Source organism: Tupaia chinensis, unplaced genomic scaffold, assembly GCF_000334495.1.
Source record: "Tupaia chinensis unplaced genomic scaffold, TupChi_1.0 Scaffold000270_2, whole genome shotgun sequence".
Taxonomy (NCBI): Eukaryota; Metazoa; Chordata; class Mammalia; order Scandentia; family Tupaiidae; genus Tupaia; species Tupaia belangeri.
The window spans coordinates 1433320-1439028 of NW_006159751.1; the positions used below are offsets into that span (position 1 = coordinate 1433320).

Below are 5709 nucleotides of genomic sequence, written 5' to 3' on the forward strand. Positions count from 1 at the left end.
AAAAAAAAAATCTAATCAATTAAAAGATGAGGAAATGAGCTGAACAAAAGTCTCTCTAAGGAAGACATATGAACAGCCAAAAAACATATGAGGAAATGCTCAGTATCCCTCATCATAAGGGAGATGCAGATTAAAACTATAATGGAAAAAAAAAAACTACAATGGGATACCACCTAACTCCTATCACCACAGCTCTGCCAACATTTATCACTTTTTATATTATGATAGGATTAAAAATATAAAAAGTGATAAATGTTGGCAGAGTTGTGGTGAAAGGGGAACTCACCTACACTGTTGGTGTGAATGTAAACTGGTTCAGCAATTGTGGAAAACAATATGGAGTTTCCTCAAAGATCTACAAATAGAACTACCATTTGATCCAGCAATCCCACTTCTGGGTACCTACCCAAAGGACAGGAGAATGCTCAGTTGGAAAAGCACTTGCATATCAATGTTTATTGCAGCATTATTTACGGTCGCTAAGACATGGAACCAACCCAAATGTCCACGAAAAGATGAATGGATGGAAAAAATGTGGCACATATACTCTATGGAAAACTATTCAGCTGTGAAAAAAACAAGTCCCTGGCATTTGATAGAAAGTGGTCGAATATGGAAAATATATTGCTGAGTGAAGCATGCCAGGATATAAAAGAAAGATGTTGTATGTATCCACTTAATATATACCGACTATTCGTACTTTATGGTAGAGATTTAAATATTGGAGGGCATAAAAGCAATGAAAATAGTTATGAATGCTGAAGACAATGTGGAATGGGGAGGGAGGAGAAGGTAAGAGTATAGAGAAGGATAGCAAGAGAACTAAAAAAGAAGCATGACATTAGTGAGACAAAGTAATGCTTTATTACCTGTTGGTAATATATATGTTATTCTCTAGTCTGAGAAGTATTTCATGTTGGGTAAATTCTCTTTACAACCCAAATGATATATAGTGATTGAATGTTTAAAAATAATGAGAATAGCTTCCCAGCTTAGGCCTGGAAGAATGGCTCCTGCAAAGAAGGGTGGCGAGAAGAAGGGCCGTTCTGCCATCAACGAGGTGGTGACCCGGGAATACACCATCAACATTCACAAGCGCATCCATGGAGTGGGTTTCAAGAAACGTGCCACTTGGGCACTCAGAGAAAATCAGAAATTTGCCATGAAAGAGAGAGTGACTCCAGATGTGCGTATTAATACCAGGCTCAACAAAGCTGTGTGGGCCAAAGGAATAAGGAATGTCCCATATCGAACCCATGTGTGGTTGTCCAGAAAATGAAACGAGGATGAAGATTCACCCAACAAGCTCTACACTCTGGTGACCTATGTACCTGTTACCACTTTCAAAAATCTACAGTCAATGTGGATGAGAACTAACTGCTGATTTTCAAATAAAGTTATAAAACCAAAATAATAATAATAAGACTAAGAATAAACAACAATAATGACAATCTGGAAAAAATGATAAAAAGCTATTTGATGATGATGATGTGGATAGTAATGTTTTTGTCTTGACTGATACGCATGGTAAAGGAAATGAAATACACTGTAAAGATATATGTGATTAAATGTAATCTAAAAAATATGATAATAAATAAAATCAAATTTTAAAAAGAGAAAAGAATAATACATTTATTTCATTGAAGTTTAAAATTACAGCAGCTTGGAAAAAAGGAATCTGATTTCTATGACTCACTTCAGGGTGAGATACAGGAAGGCAGGAAAGGTCAGAGATATTTTGAGTCTGAGGCCTTCCAATCAATCGCCTTTAGTTCAAAGTATTCAGCATGACAAAACACCATAATTTGAGGTACCCTGTTGTGAATACCAAAAGCATAAAGAATTTGAACACTATGTAGATACTACAGACTCAGAAGACGCAAGTCAGGGCCAGCAGATAATGTAGTGACAAAGGCCCTGGTCCCCCACATGGCCCACCATGGTTCAAGTTCAAGACCTGGTGGCTTGAAAATCACACCAGGAGTGTGTGTGTATGCGCCAAATCCCAGAAGCAAAATGGAGGAGAAAAGATTGCAGCATAGCCATGCCCCCAAGGGATAATTTCTCCCTTTCCTTCTCTCTGTCTCTCTCTGGCAAGTGTACACACTCTATGGCAAAACCAAATAAAATAAAAATAAGAAGAAAGAAAGAAAGAAAGAAAGAAAGAAAGAAAGAAAGGAAGGAAGGAAGGAAGGAAGAAAGAAAGGAAGAAAAACTATAGGTTCATACTCTAAGTTTTTAATAAAATGATGCTCCCTCAAGAATTCAGAGAATTCTTGGAGAATGGGAATGGAAAAAGGAAAGTCACATTTATTAAGAGTCTACTTTACATTAAGTACTTTATACATGATTTCTTGTTTGTATGTTTGTGTCAGAAGTCCTGTGTGCTCTCCAGAAAGATGAGAGAGAGGGAAAGTGAGAAAGTATCCCCCACCGGAAATGGTCATGTTGTAACCCCTTCTCCATTTCTCCTTTCGGCACTTTGGGCATGCGTGCACATGTACCTGACATGTTTCTCAAACTACTAGATCTGGGACTCCAAGCCTTGAAAGATGAGCAGGAATTTGTCAAACAAAGAGGAAAAAAGAGAGGAATGGGAGCATTTCAGACATTGCAGGGCACATGCAAAGGCCCTGAGGTGTGAAACAGCTTGGTGAAGCCATGCGACTGAAACAAATGGTACATGGCAGGATCAGGGGGCAGGAGTAGACACAGCTGTCGTGCAGGCAAGTGTTTTAGAAAAGTTAGCAGTTCTTAACTTCAGCCTTTCCTAATGCTATTCAGCAGCAGTCTCCCCTTATCCTCTGTTTTACATTGCTTTCCTTATGCCCAGTACTAAATTTTCCGTATTTCAAGTAGAGAGGTGTCTAAATATTGGTTTAGGGCTCAGTAAACCTTTTCTTTTTCTATGACAGCAAAACGAGCTATGTAACTTACAACTCCCTTGACTGAGACACTCATTTTACAAGGCACAGTGAGTTATAGATTAATTTGGATATATTGAAGCTCCTGTTAAGCAGCCATGGGTACACAGTTGCCCAGAGCATAAAATCTGGACTGTCAGGGAGCAGCTCTAGCTTGTTAACTGTACTGCCAGATAAATGTCACCCCCTGCCCAGGCTTTCTAATAGTTTCTTTAAAAATAAAAATAAGACGAACTCAGTTGTACTTCCTAAGGCATTTCCTGTTTACAGGGTGTGTGTTCTAGCAGCTGTGTTAGAAAGCGTGACTTAAGAGCTTTTAGATCAAACTACTTGTCCTTTGAAGGTCCTGGGTGCTAAGCTAGGGGATTACTCCCACCCCAGCCATGGCCTGGTCTGCTGGCCTAAACCTGGCTGTTCTAGGTTCCCAGCTTTTACAACCACACAGTCCTGTGGTAACTGCAAGAGGATGAAGGAGCCTGAAGAGCTGCAGGCCATTCCACCTTCATTAACACGTCATTTAATTGGAAAGGCATAAAGAATGATATTCGGATGATTTTGCGGACATTCCTGTATTTCCTGGCCACAGAGCAGGTAGCAGGTTGCCAGGCACAGGTCACTACAGAACCTCTAAACTCTCCTGCCTTCCCCCACCCACTGTCTTTCCTCATACCCTGGAAAAGTGTAAAAGGGCAGTTTACAACCCTGGATGCTGGACATATGCCCAATTATTCTCTAGGACACAGAGTCCATCCGTGATGGTGATAGGCAAATGTTTGTGCCTATTTTTAAAAACGAAAAAAATCTTGGGGCCAGCAGGTGGCATGGCTGTTAAAGTGCTGGACTCCCACATGATCAACCACATTTCAAGTCCTGGACCCAGTGGCTTGAAAGTCATGCCAGGCAAGTGTGTGTGCATGTCCAAAATTCCAGGAACAGAATGGAGGAGGAAGAATTGTGGTGTGGCCATCCATCCCCCTGAAGAGCAATTTCTTACTTTCCCTCTCTCTGTCTCTCTCCAGCAAAAACACACAACCTATGGCAAAAACCTACAAAACAAACAAAAAATACCTCCTTTGTTTTCCCCTCTTTATTCACGATCCAGTATGTATGTGAGCACATGAGAATGAGAGAGGGAGAGAGGAAAGCGCTTCATGGGATCTGTCCACACCATGATCTCTTTCTTCCAGGTCGTCAGCCTTTTGGATTTGGGGCACTCATGTATACCCCACATGTTTTAGGCTTGCAGGGTCAGGAATCCAAACTGTAGTTGCCATGTGGGATCTGGCTTTTCTTGAACAACACATTATCATTGCTCCCTGGATCTAGCCTACTCTTTTTAAATACAGTCAATTGAAGCACAATTTACCACATTCAGGCCACTAATTCACTAATTCCCACTTCAAAATACTAAAAATTACCCAGTCATAGTATAACAATTTCTGTGTTGCACTTACTTTACATAGAGAAAGATTAATGCAATGTGGCCAGCAGGTGGTATTATTGGTTAAGGTGCGGAACTCCCGCATGGCTGACTGTGCTTCAAGTCCTGGACCCAGTACCTTGAAACTCACACTGGGTGTGTATGTATGTATGCCCAAAATCCTTAGAGGAGAATGAAGAAGGGGTTGTGGTGTGGCCATCCCCCCAGGGGGTGATGCATGTGCCCTATAGAAAAAAAATCTCTAAAAGAAAAAAAAAGATTCATGCAGAAAAATGTTCATCACAGCACTATTTACAATAGCAAAAAGATGAATAACAAGAAGAAAAATATCTTGAATTTAAAAACAGCAAAAAGATGTAACTTAACAGTCATAAAAGAATGGGTTAAAATTATTACATGATACTGTTGAATAAGCAAAACAAATTGGGTTTGAAATTAATATATTAACTGGGAAAATGATAGATAGAAAAGTGATTGAAGGGGACCAGCAGTTAGCGTGATAGCTATGTCGCGGGACTCCCATGTAGTTGATCGTGGTTCGCATCCCAGACCCGGTGGCTTAAAACTCATGCCAGGCACGTGTACATGCATGCCCAAGATCCTGAGAGGAGAATGGAGGAGAAGGGATTGCGGCGTGGCCATTCCCCCTGGGGGGTGATTTCTTGCTTTCTGTCTCTGTCTCTCTCTGTCTGTATGGCGAGCGCACACGCCCTATAGCAAAAAAAAAAAAAACCTCTCCAAGAAAAGTGATTGAAGACAAGATGCACCACAAATTATTGGGTCTTTGGAAAAGTCATGACATGTTTTCCTATGCAAAAATGTGTCATAATTTTTCTGATGACCTAATAATTTCACTATTAGAAAATCTCCCTGTCTCAATTCATTTTGGTTGTTATAGTGAAATACCTTAATTGAACAGTTTATAAAGAAGAATAGAAAACTTACTGCTCACAGTTCTGGAGGCTAGGAAGTCCGAGATCAAGGCATCCACAGACTCAGCACCAGATGAGAGTTCCCACAGATGGTACTGTCCTTGTGCCCTCACATGGCAGAAGGGGCATGGGAGCTTACTCAAACCTCTCTTCTAAGGCTACTAACCCTATTAGTGAAGGTGGAGCCCTGGTGGCTTGATCAATTCCCAGAGGCCTTACCTCTTATCATCACACTGGTATCAGGTTCCAGCATTCGAGTTTTGAGGGACACCAACATTCATTTCATAGCATTCTCCTATATTGGATATCATTAAGGAACTGAAAAGAGGAATAGGTTCTCTCATAGTGCCTTTACAGCCTTTTTTTTTTCTTTCTTCTTTTTTTTTTTTTTTTTTGAAAGTTTTTCTTATAC

General features: G+C 40.4%; 1 pseudogene; it reads left to right on the plus strand.

Annotated features, from left to right (window-relative positions):
- The first annotated feature begins 1006 nt into the window (after positions 1-1006).
- LOC102474224 (60S ribosomal protein L31 pseudogene) lies at positions 1007-1372 on the plus strand (annotated as a pseudogene).
- Positions 1373-5709: the final 4337 nt, after the last annotated feature.